We start from the raw sequence: 22,849 nt of genomic DNA, 5'->3' as shown, positions 1-22,849 counted from the left end.
ATGTCTAACAACACCAATTAAAAAAGAAAAAGAAAAAACCAACCTGAATCCAGGATGTTAATAGTTAATACTTGATGGATATAAAAAATATCTACAAACAAACCTTCAATGTGCAGAGACTCCTGGCCATGATGGAATGATTACTATCAGGTTTGTCCCCATTCCATTATGGACCAACTAGAGAACTGGATAGAATATATGAAGAATTAAAGGATAACAGGGGGAAAAAAAAAATCACATGACCATTTCAGTATGCCAAAGTAGAATACCCTTTCATAATAAACACACTCAATAAACTACAAATACAAACAGATGGAAACTACCCTCTCAGACAACAAAATATGGAGTATATTTCAATTATATACATTTTACATATTTACATATTTTTACTTTATATTATATATTGATGTTACACAATTTTCATATATTGCTGATATATAATTATATTTTATATGTTAATAAGTTCTATAACTTACATATTATTATATAAATTATATAATACTATTTTTCTACTTTTTATATGTGTAATAGAAATACCCTATACCTCAATTTTGGTCTCCAGATTCAAATCTCTCCTTTGCAATATATCTCCATCCCCCTTTGTGTGGTCTGGCTAACCAGAGATTGAATTCCCTAATGTTTAAAAAGAACAAGATATCAAGAAGTTGTGGGAAGTGATGTCACCAAGATAGAGATATTGGTCATTTCTGACTTCACAAGAGAAACAACTAACAACTATTCAAGAATAAAAGACCACTTGGAGAATCCTAGAACCTGGGGTGAGAGTGAAGCATCCCATTGCAACACAGAGACCAAGACAAACTGCATTAGAAAGTTAAGAGGAGCAGCTGCACATTGACTGCATCTCCCCTTCCCTAGGCCAGTGCAGCACTACAGACAGATGTCTCCCCTAAGCCTCCAGCTCTTCTGGTGGGAATATAGAACTAGATGGGTGGAGAAAACCAGCATCCCCCAGCATTGTGGGTTGCTTTGTGAGAGTCACTACTATGATCTCACTTCACGGGGATTGCAGAAAAATCTGCAAGGCTCAACCACTGGAAATCTGACTATGACAGAGAATGGAGAAGGGGCTTGCAACAACCAGCACACAGCACCTGCAAACCCAAGGAGTAAGCTCAACCAGCAATTTTCCTCATCTACAGAACAAGTCAGTGATGAACACTGACCAAGGAACTTGACAGGATGCAGATCTGTTTGATTTGGATCCTCGAATAAAGAGTTTTGTTAACCTTAGAGGCTGATTTACTCATGCCCAGGTGAGAAGTGGAGTCATAGCCCCACAGCTGTGGATAGTGTCTCCCAGCCACATTTGACCAGGTGTGGGGGAGGGCAGGTGGGAACACATGGAAGCTGTGTAGCCCAGGGATGCTTGGGTCAAGAGACAGGTGGGCAGAACTGATGACCCCCAGAGCAAAACCAATACCAGCCATGGAAAGTTCCTGTACTACACATAAGCAGTGAGATTAATTCATAGTCAATTCTGAGAGCAATTCCTGGCTCCTCCTAAACAGAGATCCTGTTGGGGGAAATTAAGAGTTGCATGGAGCAGCACCTACACCACCTCTCCCTACCCAGCCAAGGGAGCTGAGACGCAGCTCTACCCACCTACTGTGGCTCCTGGTCCCATCTGACCAGAAGGACAGGTAAAAACACCTGGAAGCCATGTGGTCAAATGGAAATCAAGCAGAGAAAAGGGCAGGTAGATAGCTGATAGTTTGCAGAGCAAAGCCAGTAAACTTAGGGCATGGGTTGGCTCAAGTTAAGGCAACAAAGAGCTTCACCAGCTTTAGAGCTGCCTTTCCCATGCATCCAGGCAGAGAAACTTATTTGCAGACCTGCTCGTTACTGAATATAGCCTCTAGCCCACCTAACCAGGGAACATATCCAGAGCACACAGGACTCTGTGTAGCCCATTCAATAGCCATGCTTACAGTGGCACTTGAACAGAGAGTACAACATGTGACTTTCCCCATCTGGAGAGCAAAACTTATGGCCTCACCTGACCAGGAAATTTACTGCACACCCTTTCCTGATTTAGGTCCCTAAACAATGAGGCATATAGGCCCTGCATCCTCTCCTACTGCCTTACCAGGGAGGGGAAGCTAATTCATAGCCTCAGTTACAAGGGAATATACTACCTAGTCCCAACTATCTAGTAAACCTGACCAGAGAATCCAGGCAACCATGAAGCCCAACCTATAACTTCACTTGCATAGAAAACAAAGCCAGAAATCCTATACAACTGTTCTCAGCCAAGAGCACACCCCAATCCCCACCATCATCAACATCAGAGCTAAAACAGTTGCCACACCAATAAAAAGATTCCACCTGCCCAAAGACATTACTAGCAGATATACCCAGTACCCAAACTGAGATGACTGGTGAAGATCAGTCTCTGCCAAAGCAAATCTGTAAAGTATGGAAGAGGAACCTGAGTACTCAGATGTGCAGATAACACTGTGAGGAATCTAGGACCATGGAAAACAAGGTAAGTATGGCACCACCAAAACCAATAACCCCCTAATAATTGATCTTTAGGAAATGGAAATCTATAAATTATCAGAAATAGAATTCAGAAAAATCCTCTTGAAGTTTTATGAGTTACAAGAATGCATAGAAAACTAAATGAAATTAAAAAACAACACGTGAACAAAATGAGATCGACAAAGCAATAGAAACCATCAGAAGAAACAATCAGCAACCAGGAGGATAGAACATTAGAAATTATCCAGAATTATCTACTCAAAGGAGCAAAAAGAAAAAAATAATAAAAAAGAGTGAAGAAAGACTTACGGGACACAATGAAAAGAAACAATATTCACACTATGGGAATTCCAGAAGGGGAAGAGAAAGCAAAGGGGGCAGACAATATATTTAAAGGAATAATGGCTGGAAACATTTAAAACCTGGGGAAACAAATGGGCATCCAGTTCCATGAGGTCCAAAGGATTCCAATAGGTTGAACCCAAAGAGAATTACACAGAGACACATTATAATTAAATTCTCAAAAGCCAAAGACTAAGATTTTAAAAACAACAAGAGCAAGGAGAAGTTACATATAAGGAAACCCCCGAAGACTATAAGTAGACTTCTCAACAGAAACATTTCAGGCCGGAAGAGAATGGGTTATATATACAAAATACTGAAAGACAAAAACTATCAATTTAAGAATACTATACCCAGTGAAGCTGTCCTTCAAAAACAAAAGAGGGATAAAGACTTTCTCGAACAAATAAAAGCTGAGGGGGAATTTGTTACCACTAGACCTTCCTTACAAGAAATTCTAAAGAGAGTTCTTAGAGTGAAAGGATGGTAATTAACATCATAAAAAGACAACATAAAACTCACTGGTAATAGTAAATATATAGTCAAAGTTAGATTCTATAATTTGGTAATAGTGGTGCAAAATTCACTTAAAACTCTAGTTTAAAATTTAAAAAAACGGTAAAAGTAACTATAACCATAATTATCTGTTATTATGCAATATAAAAAATACATAAATTATAACATGTAACAAAACATGAGGAGGAGAAGTAAAATTGTCAAGTTCTAAAAATCTATTGAAGATATCAGCTTAAAATACAAGGTTTTAATTTTAAGGTATTTTATGTAAGCCTCATGGTAACCACAGTGGAAAAACTGGTAGCAATTACACAAAAGAATAGGACAAAAAAGTCAAAGCATGCTGATACAAAAGACATCATAACACAAAAAAAGACAGCAGGATAAGAGAAAAGAACAATGGATCTATAAAAATACAAGAAAACAATTAACAAAATAGCAATAGCAAGCCCTTATCTATCATAATGACTTTAAACAGATTAAATTATCCAAAGACAGAGGATAGTTGAATGGATTAAAAAAAACCCAAGATCCAATGATACGTTGCCTGTAAGAAACTCACTCAGCCTTAAAGACACATAGAGTGAGAGTGAAGAGATAGAAAGAGTCATTTCAAGCAAATGGTTACCCCCCAAAAAAGCAGGGGTAGCTATATCAATAACAGACAAAACAGACTTTAAACTAAAAAATGGTGAAAAGACGCAGAGAAGGTCATTACATAATGATAAGGGATCGATCCACCAATAAGATATACAATTATAAGCATTTATGCAGCAAACATTGGAGCACTTAAATATACAAAGCAAAAACTAACAGAGCTAAAAGGAGAAATAAACAGTAATAGTTGAAGACTTCAACACCCCACTTTCAACAATGGAAAGGTCACCCAGACAGATAATCAATAAGCAAACGGCAGATTTGAACAATACTACAGACCAAAATAACCTAACATACATTTACAGAACATTTCATCCAACAACAGCAGAATACACATTCTTCTCAAGTGCACATGGAACATCTTCTAGGCACAAAATAAGTCAGCAAATTCAGTAAGACTGAAATCAGACTAAATATTTTCTCTGACTGCAACAGCATGAAAGTAGAAATCACAAACAAAGGAAAGCTGGAAAATTCACAAACATACGGAAATTAAACAACACTCTCCTGAACAACCAGTGTATCAAAGAAGAAATTAAAGGGGAAATAAAAATGCCTCTTGAGACAAATGAAAATGGAAACACAACATACCAGAACTTAGGCATACACCAAAAGCAGTTCTAAGATGGAAGCTTATAGCAATAAATGAAAAAAGGAAACATTACAATGAATACCAAAGAAATATAAAAGATCATAAGAGGCTACTATGAACAATTATATGCCAACAAACCGGACCACCTAGAAGAAATGGAAAAATTCTTAGAAATACAACCTGCCAAGACTAAATCAGGAAGAAATAGAAAATCTGAATAGACCAATTACTAGTATAGATATTGAATCAGTAATCGAAAATCTCCCAGTGAATAAAAGCCCAGGACCAGAGAATTTCACCGGTGAATTTTACCAAACTTTTAAAGAAGAATCAACACTAGTCCTTTTGAAACTCTTCCAAAAAATCAAAGAGTAGAAAACACTCCCAAACTCATTTTATGATTTTATGAGGCAAGCATTATCCCACTTCCAAAACCAGAAAAGGACACTGCTAGAAAAAACAACAACAACAACAACAACAACAAAATACAAGCCAATATCCTTGATAAATATAGATGCAAAAATTCTCAATAAAAGACTAGCAAACCAAATACAGCCACACATTAAAAGAGTCATTACAAAAAATACTGGCCAACCATGTATCTGCCAGTTGGATTCATCCTTGGGATGCAAAGATGGCTTGATAGTTCAAAATGCACAATTCAGTCAATGTGATATATCACATTAGCAGAATAAAAGTAAAACAATCATAGAATCGTTTCAATAAATGCAGAAAAAGCATCTGATAAAATAATCAAATCATTCACTTGTGATTAAAAACTCTTAACAAAATAGGTATAGAAGGAATATATCTCAACATAATGAAGGCCATACATGACAAGTCCACAGCTAACAACATACTCAACAGTGAAAAGCTGAAAAGTTTTCCTCTACCATCTAGGAAGATGACAAGTGTACACACTCTCACCACAACTCTTCAACATTGTATGAGAAGTCCTAGCTAGAACAATTAGGCAAGAAAAAGAAATAAAATGTATCAGAATTATAAAGGAAAAAGCAAAATACTCTATTCTCAGATAACATGATTTTTATATATAGAAAATCCAAAAGACTCAAACAAAAATCTGTTAGACCTAATCCATGAATTCAGTAAAGCAGAAGGATACAAAATAAACATACAAAAAACAATAGCATTTCCATATACTAACAATGAATCTTCTGGAAAAAAAAAATAAAGGAATTAATCCCATTTACAATATCATCAAAAACAATAAAATACTTAGAAATAAATTTATCCAAGGAAGTGAAAGATCTCTACTCTGAAAACTGTAAGATACCGATGAAAGAAATCAAAGAAGACAAAGATAAATGGAAAGGTATACCTCATGTTCCTAGACTGGAAGAATTAATATTGTTAAAACACCAATACTACCAAAAGCCATTTAGATTCAATACAATCCCTATAAAGAGTCCAATGGCATTTTTTACAGAAGTAGAAAAAACTCTCCTAAGACTTACATGGAACCAGGTAAGACCCCAAATAGCCAAAGAAATTCTGAGAAAGAAAATCAAATCAGGAGGTATCACACTCCAGCTTTTAACTGTATCATAAAGCTACAGTGATCAAAAACAGTACGGTACTAGCATAAAAACAGACACATAGACCAATGGAGCAGAATCAAGAGCCCAGAAATGAATGCAAGCATATATGGTCAACGAGTCTCGACAAAGGAACCAAGATTACTCGATGAAGAAAAGATAGTCTCTTCGATAAATAGTGCTGGCATTACTGGAAATTCACATGTAAAAGAATGAAAATGGACTCCTATCTTAAACCACTCACAAAAATTAACTTGAAATGGATTAAAGACTTAAATACAAGACTAGATACCATGAAACTCCTAGTTAAAAAAAAAAACAGAAATAAATCTCCTTGGCATGGGCCTTGGTAATAAATTTTTGGCGATGACACCTAAAGCACAAGGAACAAAATCAAAAATAAGCAAGTGGGACTATATCAAAATAAAAAGCTTCTGTACAGCAAAAAGAACCAACAACAAAGTGAAGACATGGAATTTGAAAAAATACTGGCCAACCATGTATCTGCTAACAGATGAACATATCCAAAATATAAAAATATTTCATGCAACTCAATAGCAAAACAACAAATATCCCAATTAAAATAAAATTGGGAAAATATCCTGAATAAACATTTTCCCAAATATATACAGAAGACCAACAAGTACACGAAAAGATGCTCAATGTTATTCATCATTAGGGAAATGCAAATTAAAGCCACATTGAGATACCACCACAAGCCTGTTAGAATAGCCATCATCAAAAGGATAAGATAAAAAATGCTGAGTTTTCAAAATAGGAACTTAATAGGTTTGTAGATTTCTGACAGTAGCTCATTCGATCACAAAATCCTGGAACCAAAAGGTACTTAGAGACTATCAAATCCAATAGCATGTTCTCACCTGAGTCTCAGAGATGTTAAAAAAGTTGGACCTGGGGTCCATATTTGGTAAAATTACTATGAAGTCCATTTATTTATTGAATGTATATATTAAAAGTCATGCTGAGTGGGATTTTAAAACATAGCATTAGTAACACTCCAAAAGAACATGTTTCTTTCTTATTTCAGTCTCTCAAGGAAACCAATTACACTAACTACACCATATTCACAGCTAGCACCAAACAAATTTAATGCATAAAATATAAATTTGGAAACAAAATCGAAAGTCAAAATTTGAAGGAAAAAACGAAGAATTCAGAAGGGTGCCTCTGAACTCTCATATCATAAACAAAAAACATTGTTTTGTAAAGTTCAAATATGGCTTTTAAGTAAGCTGAACTGTTATGCCCTCGGTTGAGCTCCTTTTTATTTTACTAGGAGACCACTGACCATTTCCCATGCTTGCCTTCTTCCTTTAGAGGGTCAAAACCTTAGTGGAGAGAAAAATAGCTCTGAAAGACACACTGATTTTCTGAGTCACAGGTTAAGTTCATTGGATTCAAGTACAAGTTCTCTGGGTTAAGATTCATTAAAAATAACAGATGGTATATTAACACCATAAAAACTGTATTTTCTACCAAGTTGCTCCCAGTACCTGTCTATTCATCTCTTCACTACATAATACATTCCATTCTTTTCCTTAAGGTAAAATTAGTTAAGAGGAACAACAGGAGAAAATATAAGCTACCACTACAAGTTTCATTCCCGCATGACTTATTCATTCATCACAAAAATGTGCAGGTCACACCATACTGATTTTTTTTACATTTTCTATTAACTAGAATCCTTTCACATCATGCGAAATATAGCAAATATTAAAATAATAAACTTCCAATCTTGAAAACACAGGTTTTTATATCCATTTGGAGAAAATTTGGCAATTATTAGATTCTCTAGGACTAGTGAGCTATCCTATTCTTCTGTAACTTCTGTAAATATTTATTCCCCTGGTTGGATAGTATCCAACTTTTTCCATTTTTCTTGGGAAGAACCCATTATATAATAAGCTATTTATCTTTTCCCTGGAGGTGGCCTCCAAAGAAATAAAGAAAACATCCAGAATGCTTTGAAATGATGGTAGAGTATATTTCAAATGGGGAAAAAAAAAATATTCTGAGAACATTAGTTTGACCCCAAAAGAGAGAAACACTTGTAATCAATTTTCTTTTCATTAATGCAATAAATGCTGTCTGCACTTTGTGTGCCTAAAGAGAACCATTGTGAGATAAAGGATGTCTCCCCAACCTTTTACACTGAACCGGTGGTTTCCCAAATTTAATATGCATGGAGTGCACGTGAGCCCTCTTAAATCCAAGAACCAAACCCTGCCTGTGTAATAAATCTCACCACTACTCCACTATTAGACAGGGGATTAAAACTAATCTAGCAATCCCCAAACCAAGCACCGAGTGGATTAAATGCAAAACGCATGGGAGCAGGAAGATGCTTAATGCTAAATAACAAACATTTCAATCATAGAAATCATTTTTATCTTCTTGTTTAGGCTAAGTAGATATTATGAGACTTAATATCTGTATTAACACAAGTGGAAGAAAGAAAACAGTTTTATGAAGACCTAAGTACTTGAATGCCTTGGTACAGCTGGCCAAAAAAACAAAAGCAAACAAAAATGAGCTTAACAAATGGACTACAATATGATCTTTAGATTAATTGTTTATTCCTTTAAGGTCAACCCAGTGATGCTTGACCTTTTAATTTTCCTTTAAGACAAAGCAGTCTACACTATAAGAACCGAGTCAAGACAAAAGAGTTTCAAGGAGTGCTAAAATGGGAGCAGACTCCATGTATAATGTCCGTGTGATGTTTAAATATGCAAATATCCTAAGCAACATCTTCTTTTGCCAAAATAAGCACAGCACACGATGGGAGAGCCCCTGTTGCAATGAACCTAGATGATGCCCTTGTGAGTCCTGGGCCTTTTAAAGCTGTAGCTGATTGCAAAAATAGGTAAGCGACCATATGCAGGCCCTTGTTAGCACTGTCTATCCAAAGAGCATAATACACACACATCTGGCATCTCCTAACGGCTGTGGAACGCATTATACACAAAACCGTTGACTTAGCTCCAACTGAAATCCACGTACTCCTGGAAGGAATCCATAAAGTTTTATCTGAAATACTGTTGTACCTTTCAACTCTGTCATCTTCCTCAATTTTCCACTTCTGGGTCCTGTTATACCCTTTTGCAGACATCTGCATTTCAACTTGAATCCCTCCCTGGGCCCTCCTCCACCCCGCCTTCGTCTATAAAATAACGTATCCTTCTACTCTCTCCTGCTATACCAGTCCATGTGATTACTACCAAGTCAGGCCCAGATTTCTTAGGTAAAACAATTGCTACAAACAGTTAAAATGGTGAAAGGGAGCTTGTCCTGGGACACTTACCTCATCCCTGCAATTTTTTTCCAAACACAAAATTTGGGTGAAAAAATGGGATTATACCTAAGTGAGGTACAAAATGGGAGGTAAGCATATCATGTCTGGACTAGCAACGCAAGTTCAAACCTCAAGTGTTGGTGTTCATTCCATTTTCTTTCAACCAAGGCTTCTCGGTTCAGAAAGCTTAACATATCACACAAGAGTAAGAGGAATTAGGACTTATAACTAAAAGTTATATAATAATAACAGGAAGATTTCCCATTTCAAATTATGAAGCCTAAACTTCTGCAGTGAAATTGCTAAGTCATCGCAGGTTTGTAAAATGGAAAACAGAGAAATGTTTAGAATAGATGTAGTATGATTTCGTCCACGCGGGTTTCTATATTTAATAGGCCAGAAATTGCTAAATCTTGGTGAAACAATCACAAGATAAATTGGGCACTGGGAAAATCTTCAAGGCTGCCTGAGTCAAAATGATGTATTTTCATTTATGAAAATGTTTTTTTGTAAAAATATTCCAATGTTTCTAATTTTTTTATGGCATACCTGTCTCATCAGTGAAGCTCACCAACAGCCCAAGTCCAGTGGGCCTTCAGAAGTCACCCCGTCCTGTCAAGCAGATCAACTTCTAAACAAGCACCTGGTTTTTGCAGAAGTGACTCCCAAATCCCAATCAGTTGGCCAATGTTGGTCCATGATGAAATCTCCACTGGTTCGTACCAGGCTGTCATAAAGCTGAATTTATTGAACATACAGGCAATCCTTAAAAAAAAAAAAAAAAAAAAAACTCTTACCCACACTTTGAGTATTCATACGTCTTTTCTTTTATGAAATGGTGGATATAATAAATGATAGTTATTTTGTTTTCTATTTGTTGGGTTTTGTTTTTAATTTAGAAACATCTTTGTTGGAAACATTTTAATTTACAAAATTGTAAAATGTAATGATCCATGAAGTCCAAATTTCTGGGATTTTGTGGAATAAGAAAAATGTTTTAGGGACAAAGTTTCCACCTCTTTTTTTATTATAATTGAAGTGTAGTTGACAGTTTCCATCTCTTTTCTTTCAAAATACTAATTAATCTCACTAGTCTAGTAATCTGACAAGCTGAGGAAAAGGAATTGTTGTGTCGGCGTAGCTTTAGGTAACTTGAATTTAATAACCAAAACAACCACCAAAGAATTCAGTTTTCTGGTTCAGACCCTGCCCCGGTTAATGGGTCAGCTCACTGAGGGGCCGATTCTGTGACTGGGATAAAGACAACAGTACAAAAAAATTTTTTTAAAGTATGGAATCCAGGTGCCATAAATCCCCCCACAGAACAATTTTTTAAATATAGGCCTGTCACTCATGACTATCAGTTTCCTCTACCCTCTTTGCCCACCTTCCTAATTCTTGCTTTCAAAAGCTGCAAGTTTGCTTCCCTTCTTGATGTTTGAGTTATCCAGCTCCAAAAGGTCTGTAGAATTTCTCCACATTCCTATTTGCCTGCTGTGAATTTTATTGAATGTACACTGCGGCTGACCCCATATATAATGGACCTAGGAAATATTCACTAGAAACTCAAATGCCCATTTCTCATCTTTACGTGATTGTGTGTGTGTGTGTATGTGTGTGTGATATCTTACGATGCTGTTTACAACAAGGTACCATTAGTCATTTAGAAGACACATAGTATTTTATTTTCAGGATCCTCCGAAAAGCTGAGAAAGTTTAATCTCCATTATTTTTAGGCACTGTCACTCTCTCTCAAGGCATGGATTTTAATGTGGTATAATGCCAAAAATGAAAGCACAATGGCAATTTTGGACTCATGTATGGACATCCTGAATCACCTCCTACCACACCAAATCATTCAAAGTGAGGAAAGTGAATGCCTGTAAGTATCCCTAGTCGACATTCCAATTAGAAAGGGAAACAAAGTACTACTATTTAAACTGTTAAACTACTGTACAGACTATTAATATTTGGAAGATTCCAAATAATCCTGGGAGAAAAAACTATCTGATGATCTTTGGTTTCCTTGTGTATTCCAGATGATACTCGACCTTCAAGGTCTTATAAACCCCGAGGGAAGGTAATTTTTCTTATCATTGAAGGTATAGTGAGAATTATCCAAATGAAAAAACCTTACATGAAACTGGTCTTAAATACTTGTTGGGTTCCTGTACTCGTGCCAAAAAATGACATCCCCATATCAATTAGGATGATCAGAAAGGACCTCTGGAATATGTGGCTCTCTGACATGGTTTTTAATCAAATGTCCCCAGAATTCATCTCTCGTGAATCACAGAACTAAAAATGATCTCCAGCAATTGCAGGATTCATTCGCCTCCCTCTGGGAGGAGCTGTATAAAAAGCACTGAAATAAAACCACCTGCCCTTTTCTTTCAAATGCCCTAAGAATGTGCCACAACTCGGCTTTGATCCTACGTTCCAGTGTCTCATTGCTATTACCAGCAGAAGAGAATTTTTCCCACATGTGGATGTCTAACCTAAATCCTTCATGCTGCATTTCGCATTCATTCCTTTTGTTCAAAATTACTGTTTCTTTTTACACCTGCTCCCCATTAGATGACTATTACATACTTCTGGGTAATCATATTCTAGAGGGGAGAAAGGCATAAACTACTGCAGCTGAGGGCAGTAGCCTAGACTTCCACACAGATGTGCGAGTCATCAACAAACTGTGGAATCTTTCTGAGTAGCAGCACATGGGAAAGATTGTCTTTTGCAGAGTCCAACTCTGCTCTGATAACATGTTATAAGGAAATAGACTACAGGAGTACAGTTAGAAACAGAGTTAACACTGGACCTACACACACACACACACACACACACACACACACGATTTATAGGCTTTAGCTGGAATGAAATATGAATCTACAAGCTAGCAGTTGCCTTCTGTTTAAAGCACTACTTTGTTCCTGATGCTTGGATACAATTTCTAAAGCATCTGATATCTAAGGCAGGCTATGGTTAGGGCTGCATGAAACCAGTCTAACTACCTAATTCTGCTGAAAACCAAATCTGTCAATCTGGTTATTTTATGCCCTATGGTCAGAACAATCAGGAAATGGTATGCTTCGTACTTTAACTATTTTGAAGCAATTCAGACAGAGTCTTAATTAGAAGACAGTATTGTTTTGCTTTCTTGGGGCATAGGCAACTAGCGTTATCTAGGAAGTTGCTGACTACGTATGTAAATGAGCCACATCTTTGAAACTCAAAAGTATGAATCACTGCCCAGCAGCATCTCCACCGCCATGGCGCAGGTTAAAAATACAGGTTTTCAGGTCTCCTCTCCTGATTGCTGAATCCAAACCTGCATTTTTAACAAGATCCCTAGGCACTTCATAAATACATGCAATTCTGAGAAGCACTTATCTATTTCATCTCTCAGTGCCTCTACTTCCTCATCCATATAATGGATATTAACCGATACTTGCTACTTACTTGCTTCTGAGCAAAGGAGGATTAATGGCATAGGGGCTTTTTTCCCTCCCCCAGAAACAGTCTCTATAAAACATAACACTGGAGAACAGTTTCATTTGTTGGCATACGCAATGGCTGGACATTCTTTGGAAGAAGAACCAGGATTCCTTCCTAGATAATACATCTGTCCTTCATCCAAACGTCACTTCATGGCATAATGGCTCCAGAAACAGTGGAGCAGTTCAACCAACTGCTTTTGGAGAAACAACTGAAGCCGATCCCAATGAAAACAGTTTTCCTGCTCCCTGTCTTGGCCGTCAAACACAAACAAACACACTCTGTGGGTTAAATCAGCCCAGCTGGAAGTCTGCTGCTGAGCCATCTGTGGAACAACTTGAAGACCAGGAGCTGGACTCTGGCTAAAACAAAGGCAAGAAGGAAACAGGGAAACAGCCCACAGGGCAGCCCTTAGCATACTAACCTGCATACCCAGCGCAGCCCCTGTGTGGCCTCCCAGCCTGGTTCCCTCATCGTTTATCCTCTTGACCTCCCTACCCCTTAACTCCTTCCTTTGCCTCTCTTCATTCTCTACTACCACATCTCAGGATTGAAAAAGGGGTGGGGCACCTGGGGGGGGGGGCGCTAAGTTGGTTAAGCCACAGACTTGATTTTGGCTCAGGTTTTGATCTCAGGGTAATGGGATCCAGTCCCCCCCACCCCCCACCCCTCACCCTGGTCAGGCTCCCTGCTCAGCAGGGAGTCTGCTTGGGATTCTCTTTCCCTCTCCCTCTGCCCCTCCCCCCACTCACACATTCTCCTACTCTCTAAAATAATCTTAAAAAAAAAAAAAAAAGATTGTAAAAGGGGTAACTCTGGGAAAATGGATTGCAACCATCAACAACAACTAAAAACAAAAGATCAAAAGAAAACATCCTCAAACAAAAGGACCTGAAGATTTTGAGGGAAAGGAACTATTTCTAGTACATTTCTTTGTTTTCCCTCCATCTCCCTCATTCTTGCCCACACAAAGGAGAGAAATCAAAATACAAAGGAAGAGAAAAGTGAATGTGAGATAGGCTCATACGGTGCCTACTCCAGTAAACCAGACTTGCCTCCATTAACGTGGAGAGCCAGGACTGGTATTGAATGCTCAGTGTTGTTTAAGGTGCCCATTGGAAATTACAGTTAAAATAAAGATCAGAGTTGACACTACCATTTTATATAAAGCATATCCTAAAATACCTCTGGCAGAAGAGTTGTTTTTTCAGAGTTCAAAGGTTTTTGAGGTGTGAGTCCTACTATGTGTTACCTCTAGGGTGGGATTTTCCATTTGGATTTGGGCCCTTAAGGTTCTTCCAATATGACATATGGGAAGTTCCCTCTGTGTTCTTGGTAACACAGACCATCCCCAACCTACAACCTCCCACCCGAGGCAGCTTATCACATCTTTGGGACAGACCTTCAGGCTATTATAAACCACGCAACACTCACCGGGCTGTCTTCCACCATACTCCCAACAACCCATGAGGAATGTTATGGGGACAGAAACAGAGGCTCAGAGTTGGCAACAACAACAAAGAAGAGAGCACATGCATGCAGGTCAGGCACACCAAAACCTGTCCCCTTTCCAGTCTACCATGCAATCTGCTAAGAAGGACAAAAGGTTCTCCCCTCAACTTCACTGATGAACTTCTTCATTCATTCATTTCTTCTGAGCGCCCCCCTATGCCAGCCTGATTCAGGGCATGCTGCAGGATCCAACTCTGATCTCCTCAAGTTAACACTTTCACCTTTGCTCTCTCAAAACAGGCAGGACAGCATGATGTTTACAAGCATGTGCCTTGTAGGGGAAAAAAGCTTGGGTCTGAATTTCAAATCATCCACCTACTAGCTGTAGGATCTTGCACTTCATCTCTTTAAACCTGACCCATACCCATAAAGTTGGCATAATAGCACTTTATTTCATGAGGATAAGATATGAAAACATATATAATCTAAGTACATATATTCCAAACTTACAATCTAAAACAGCACCCAGCACAAAGAATTTAGGTAACAAATGAAAACTATTCTCCTTCTCTTCCTCTTCCACCAGTTCAAAGATTGTGGTGGTAGGAATTTATTCAGGAAGCAAGGGAAAGCCCTCATTCAAGCTCAAGATACCACACAAAGTGAAACACGGAGGTGACCATCTCGGTGGTTCACACATCAGATCTGTCCCACTCCACCTTTAGTCCTCAATGGACTTAAGACAAAAGGGATCTAATGCATTCCTGGCAGTTTTTCAAAGCATGGCAGAAGTGAGTCGGGTTTATAAGATTAATTCTTTTCTCTCCAGGCAGTGGGTCAAATCAGAACCTTCACTCAACCAACCTGGTGGATAATCTCCTTTTATTACTTTCAATCAAACTAAGTGTCTGCAATCTGTACAATGGCCACTAATTTACTGGGAAAAAATAATTTGTAGAGCATGATTATAAAAAAGAGGAGATCGAATACAAGGTCCAGACTGGATAAGCATCCTGTAAGTTTGCTCCTATCTCATTGCATAGCAAGCTTCTATGACCCAAAATGCATTAAGGACATACAGCTGTTCTCCTAAGCTAAAAATCAAAGAAAGAAATGAACATTGTTCACAGATCAGTTCTTTATTTAAATAAGGGAAACAGCCTATCAGTTCAATTCAGATCCTTTGTTACACTCACATGGAGTGATCCATTGCTTGTACAAGTTTAACATGAAAAGGTTTTATTGTGTGAAAACGAAAGCCTCTTTTTAAAGATAATAAAATTCTAGTTACACAACTAGACAACATCACAAAGGTGTCTGGGTTGTGGAAAGCACTCTCTTTCTGTGATGTATAATGAGGCATGGGGTTCTGCTTCCTTTGATTAATTTCAGAATATTGCACAGAACCTGAATAATCCCTAAGATAGCAAAGGAGAGGAGAGGTGATGGGCAATGATAAAGGTGTAGTAATGGAGCAGAAACTGTGTTTCATCTGTTGTAGAAAAGCACCCCCCCCCCCCACAACTAATTTCATTTTGGCAAGTACTAACCACAATAAGGGTCAACATACAAAAATGTCCTTTGGCTCTGGAGCTTAAGTTATATGCACTGAAGCTGAGCAAGGCGAAACAAAAACTATGAAATGTCGCCATGACTGTGATCAGATATATAACATAGCCGGAAAGTGCACATCTCCCTTTTTTCAAATCACAGCAGCCGTTATTTATACAAGTACTGAATATGGAAAAGGCTCTGACAAATTTACAGTGTTGTTTGGATGGATGAGGATGGCGGATGATGGATGAGGGAGACAGAGGATTCCCTTATTAAAGCATCAAATTCTTCCCTAAATATCAAATAGACATCTTCAGCGACAACTGCACTGCCTCATACTCAAAATCATATAAACTGAACATGTTAAATGTTTTTCTTTAATAGAAAAAGGCAGGATTTCTTCCTAATAAATATCGTTAATTTGTACTATGGCATTAAGTACCTTTCCTTTTCTGCATAATGTGGACTTCAACATATATGCCGATCAAACAAGAATAAATGTGACCATTCACAAATATAAATGAATTCTAGCAAAAACTAAGCAGCAATCCCAAGCACATTATTCAAAAATTTTAGTAAATAATTTCAGTAGATATAATCTTCCAAATGTATTTTTGGTGTCTTTCTTGACAGGACAGTAGCTCTAAAGGGAAACTCGCCATTCACTATATGATTTTTTAAGACTGTGCCCAGATAACAACATACAGAAAGTTGGAAGCACTGCAGCACCCACTAGTGGACATATCGGAGTCACAGATGCATCCTATCTCCAAGGAGTAAAAAAGCCAGTATAACATCAAAAGCATCTGCGTTAAAAACCATTTACATGACCACTCATTTCTTATTTTATCTGCACTGGTAACAGGGGCATGCACAAAGAGAAAACTTTCTTCTGCAAGCCTCAACCTCTCCTTCATCTGATCCTATTGTAAAATCAACTGTACACAAAGAAACAAATTTGGTGGTACTGAAGATACTTTTTAAATTAATAAAATGGTCTGTGTCTAATGAATATCACCCCAACCGAGTTAAAATCAAACATGTGAAAGTTTCTTCTCAATAAAAAGAAATGCCTCTTTACAATTCTAGCCCTTCCTACCCCAAATTACTCCTGGTCTGTTGCAAATTGTTAGCACAGCCTTTTTTTTCTAGTAACAGATCTTGTCTGCTCAGAGCCTGAAATGACATCACTGGGAATGGGTCCTTTAGCATTAGCACAATGTAATATGTAATCCAACAGCAATCCGATTATAATTTACTGGCAACAATGTTTACATTTTGCAAATGTTACCAGTTCTCTTCTTTTTTAATGAAAAACAAACCTCATTTTGTATTTTAATGTTTCTGCTTAAATAGTGATTAAGTCCCATAAAAATCTATCTTTGACAGATAAGCCAAAAGTTATTAGTTTAACTTGATTTCTGAGTAATTCCTAGATACTTAAGTACCTATAGTAAGTTTTTGAAGACATGAGACAACATCTACAAAACTTCATTCATAAAACTGTACAACAAAATATACCTATTTCAAGTTAACCCAAGACATCTTACTTAGCATGAGCATGTTGGAAGAACCAAACACAAGCCATGGAAACCGAAGCTATAAAATAGCTGTTTTTAAGATTCTAGAAGCACTTAGACCTATAACTAGACATTTTATTCTAACATATGTGAACTGGAGTTAGTACAGTGTATCAGCAAATCATCTGGGTTTTATCGCTGACTTTATCTGATAAACCACTTTAATGGGAGGAATCTGCATTACAGAGAAGGAATGATGAATAATTAAGAAGAGGGATGGCCCTGCCAGAAAGTTTCCTGCTCAGTCCTAGTTCTCTTCATTGTCAAACCCTTCCCACTGGGTCCTGCCCCCAGCAGCTTTCAAACTCATCCATGGTTCACAACGAGATGCCACCTCACTGCAATTCAAAAGTGCCGGGGGTGGGGGGGAGGGCAGGGGGGCTGGAAATAGAAAGGGATTGGGGGAAGCTATTCGAAGAAAAGATCTTTCAGGAAACGGAAGGAAATAATGTTTGCAGTTGGTTTTGCTTTGCTTTGCTTGATAAAGAGCTAATTATTTGGATCAAACACTAGCATAATCCACTTCTCCCTCAGCAAAGGCAGCCAGAGCCGTGACAGGAAGGTGACAGGGGAGGTGGCAGCACTGAGCTGCCTCCTCTCTGCTTTGCCTTTGCCTTTTGTCCCTAATTCAGAGCAATTAACTAGTCAAACATTTTCACAGGCTGTTGGTAGAGAATATGGCAAAGGAAATAACAAAACACATATGAGGGATGGGGGAGTAAATATGTATCTCAGCAGCATTCCCAGCATTCCCAAAATGCCATTCCCAATTGCAACTTGAGTTCTTTGAAGAAACAAAAACAAGCAGTAAATGAACTATGATTAATACCAATAAACTGGCCTTCCTGCCTTTAGGAGAAACCCCAATGGGGCTTCCACGAAATGAATCCAATTCTATCTCAGCACCAGGTTGCAAAAGGCCACCAAAACTACAACATTTTTTCTTAAAAAAAAAAAAAAAAAAAAAAAAAAAATTGATGCCTCCCTTTTATTCAACGGCCTAAGTTATATGAGTATATTTATAATCAGTGGGAGCTCTTTGGCTAACATATGGTATAGTTTTTTAATATCCTTAAAGGATATTTTACTGATCAGAGCCTGCCTACCAATGTCAGTCTCCCTTCCTTAGCTAACCTCTGTTTTCAAACCCCTCACTAAGAATATATTTCCTTGGGATGTCTTTCTGGACCATATGCCAACATAAAGATAATTTTTATAAGTAATGCCCTAAGGACTATTCCTGAAATGATCTTCTATGGAATACTAATGATAGTGATGTTCGTAGGTACCCTCTGGAAAAAGCAAGAGTTCAGTGAACAAGTGGATTTGGAAAATTTTGGCTTAAATAAGATGAAACAGTTTTGTTACTACAAATATTTTAAGAACCTTGAATATGCGAATAGGTACCATAAACCTCTCCCAAGTTCGAGTATATCTCAGGAAGCTCACTTCAAGAGAAAGCACACACAGGAAAATACCAGCTTCAATCCGAGATGGTTCAAAACAATCCCAACAATACAATGGTGATGTTGGAGCAGCAGGTAAGCCCCAAAAAGCACAACACTATTCTCAGAACTTTGCCGATTTTAACTTTTACTCCTCCAAACAACCCATGAGATCCCCTACTTGACAAATGAAGAAACTGAATGAATAAGTTGAGTATGGGTATGAGTAAGTTAAGCACATTTCCCAGGCTAGCAAGTGGTGGAGGTGGCATGTGAACCCAAGCAGTTTCGTTTGGAGACTATGTTCTGAAGACTACATACATTGCCCCTAGAACACAGGAAGCAAATGGGCCCAGGAAATAACTACGCTTACAATGACTGGGGTCGGCTGGCCTCTTCCTCAGACCTGCTGTCTGGGTCTAAGCCTCCAACTCCTTGTCTTCTACCCTTCCCCTATCACCGTAGCCCAACTCCAACAGCGAAGGGACTGCCTAGAAGGGTGGGCAGGGATCCCCATCTCCGCAGTCCCCTTGCCCACAGGCTACCAGAGCTGCTCCATCATCACCAATGACTGGGAGGCTCTTCACTGGGCTGCGGAGATCGGCGGGGACAGGAAGAGCAAGCGTGCACCTCTAGGAAAGGGTTCTGACCCATCCGCATGCGCAGATGCCAGAAGAGACAGGCCTGAAGCCTCGACGAAAGACGTGATTATGTGAAGCGCTGCAGTTTGTTCATGGACGGCAAAACTTTATTTCAAGGGGTAACTGACCTTAAAACAATCACGAATTAACTTTTGATTGGCTTTGTATCAAAACCCCCAGCAGGGCATTATTCTTAACATAGCTGACCAGCTGACCCTAAAACTCACATGGAAGCAAAAAGTCAAAAATAGGCAAGGCAATTTTCAGACAGAAGTGAGGGGAGCCTCACTCACCAGATAAAAAGGTTATCATAAAGTTACAGTAATCACGACCATCTAGTATTAAATGAAAAATCTGGAACAGTCTCATAGACCTATGGGAACTTGGCATATGACAAAACTGCACTGCAAATCAGTGGAAGAAATGATGGGATTTTCAACAAATGCTGCTATGATCCATTTAGAAAAGTAGAAAATTAGACCACTATCTCTCAAAATGGGGAAAAATTGCACATAGATTAAATATTTAAACATGCAGGGCGCCTGGGTGGCTTAGTGGGTTAAGCGTCAGACTTTGGTTTGGGTCATAGTCTCAGGGTCCTGAGATCAAGCCCCGCATTGGGCACTCTGCTTAGTGGGGAACCTGCTTCTCCTTCTCCCTCTACCCCTCCCCCCCACTGGTGTGTGCGTGCGTGCACTCTCTCCCTCTCTCAAATAAATAAAATCTCTGGGGGAAAAAAAGAAAATGTAACACACAAAAAGATCTCTTAAAAATAATAAAAATAAAATAATATTTAAACATGAAAAGGCAAAATCATCAAAACTCGACAATCAAACATGGAAGAGTATATTTCTGACATCTCAGTAGGGAAGAACTTAAACAACACACAAAAGGTACAAACCATATAGGAAAAGGCTGCTAATTTTGGATGCATTGAAAGTTAAAACTTCTTATGACAAAATGCACAAAGAACAAAGTGAAAAGACAAGTCACAGAGCAGATGGAGATATTTTCCACACATATATTTTGCACTGTATTCTGATCAGAACATATAAAGAATTCTTACATATTTATATGGAAAAAAAACTTGGTAGGGAAAAAATGGGCAGAGAAAATGAACAGGCAATTAACATAAGAACTCCAAATGAGCAGTAAATTTATGAAAAGGTGTTCAAACTCACCAGTAATCACAAAAATGCAAATTAAAGTACTAAAATGTCATCTCACACCCAAATTCAGTATTGAGTGGAACACTATAGAACAGGTAAAAGAAAAGAATAAATTATTTCTAAAATTTAACACAGATAAATCTCAAAACTGTGTTGAACAAAATATAGGAATTCATGTATATTTAAAGAATACATTATTTCTATACATAAATTATTACATATATAAATATTTGAAACAATGAAAACGTCCTTGGAAATTATATAAACAAAACTAGAATAGTGGTTACCTCTAGGGAAGTAGAAAGGAAATGTGGATATCTGTAAGGTCCTATTTTTTAAAGTGAAACAGTCAATATGGCAAAGTTGTTAGAGCTAGGTGGTGGGGGATGAGTATTATTTTTGTATTTTATTAGAAATATTTCACACTTAAAAACCTTAAAACATTATGAAGACTCAGGAAAATGTGGTCAACACAATTATCTCTGCATCAGGCTGACCAGGAGATTGTGACCTTCCAGTCTTAGTGCCTAGAAGAAATTAAGCTGCTTGACTGAACAAAACAACAGTCAACAGCCTCTTTCTAAAACATCTCAGGAATGACATCTGGTGGAGGCTGTAACAGGGATCTTTGTTTCTACACGGTATTCCAGAGCTGCACAATGAGTGGTCCCAGGTAGAGAGAAAGCAATGGCCCTCGTGAAGGGATGAGCAAGATTGTGAGCCGGATCCCTGTGAACTTGGCAACCTGGTGAAGAGTATCTCGTCTGGACCCCAAAACTGCTTTGTTTCAGCCACGAACTGACTTAAGCTCAGAGCATCAATTCTGTTATTTGCAAAACAGCAGAGAAGGAGGGTGATAAAATGATTCACACAAAATTATTCCAAAAATTTAAATATACTAATACATGTGATGGTACTTATGGCAAACTATTTTTACCAAAGATGGGTAGCAGCAGTATATCCCATCTCAAAGGTTATTCTAACAACTTGAGATTGACACTCCTCCACTGAGGTGAGAGGTGGGTTTCTATCCCCACCCCTTATGACTGAAGGGGAAGTGATACTGCATGACAGAAGGCAAAATGGCTTCTGCCTTGTCTTCTGTCTTAGACACTCACCCTTGGGATTTAGCCACCATGTTGTGAGGAAGCCAAACACACATACAAAGACTATATGTAGATGTTCTTGCCGCAGCCCCTGCTGAGGTCCTGACACCAGCAACAAGCACCAGACATGTGAATGAGCAAGGGTTCAGAGGATTCCAGTCCCTAGCTGTCCAGCCATCCCAACGAACATGGACAGAAGCAGAAATGAGCTGTCCTCATGAAGCCCTGCCCAAATTGCAGGTTCATGAGCAAAATGGACGTTACCATTCTTATGAGCCCTTAAGACTGGGGTATTTCATCTCACAGTAACAGATAAGTGGGACAGTGCTTTCTAAATCATTATTAATATTATCCTCATGGGCAAAACAAGGGGAGTAAACTACGTTATAGTTCCCCAGATCTGAGAAATTTTAATGCCATCTTTCATGCCATATCCTGTGTCAATGGACTGTTACCTAATATTTCTTCTTAGAACAACTCACTTTTTAAAACTTAAACATGCTTACTAAAAATTAATCATTAGATGAAGTTCTCATGTCAATTGTATTTGTCCAATTAATCTTATTAAATACAATTTTTTAAAAATTTTTATTTATTTATTTTGAAAAAGAGAGCACTCACGAGCAGGCAGGTAGGGGTAGAGAGACAAGTAGACTACCCAGTGAGCTGGAGTCTGTCTCGGGGCTTGATCCCAGGACCCTGAGATCATGACTTGAGTCAAAGGCAGACGCTTAATCCACTGAGCCACCCAGGCGCCCCTTATTAAATACTATTAACTACTGATACTTTCTTTTTAATAACCACATCTTTGTTTTAATAACATATTTAATTAACTAGAATATATATTATAACGTGTTAAAATAGATATGCAATGGTTAAATATAAAGGCAATGTTTGGTGTAAGCCCACTTGAAATCATC

General features: G+C 38.1%; 1 protein-coding gene across 1 annotated transcript in view; it reads right to left on the bottom strand.

Annotated features, from left to right (window-relative positions):
• ZFHX3 (zinc finger homeobox 3) overlaps positions 1 to 22,849 on the bottom strand; it is a 1,297,849-nt gene that overhangs the window by 993,403 nt on the left and 281,597 nt on the right. The window contains exon 8 of the mRNA XM_057314209.1: positions 10,037 to 10,252. The gene's annotated coding sequence lies outside the window, so the exon portion shown is untranslated. The remainder of the gene's footprint in view (positions 1 to 10,036; positions 10,253 to 22,849) is intronic.

Source organism: Ursus arctos, unplaced genomic scaffold (assembly GCF_023065955.2).
Source record: "Ursus arctos isolate Adak ecotype North America unplaced genomic scaffold, UrsArc2.0 scaffold_19, whole genome shotgun sequence".
NCBI classification, from domain to species: domain Eukaryota; kingdom Metazoa; phylum Chordata; class Mammalia; order Carnivora; family Ursidae; genus Ursus; species Ursus arctos.
This window is presented reverse-complemented; position numbering and strand designations above follow the sequence as displayed.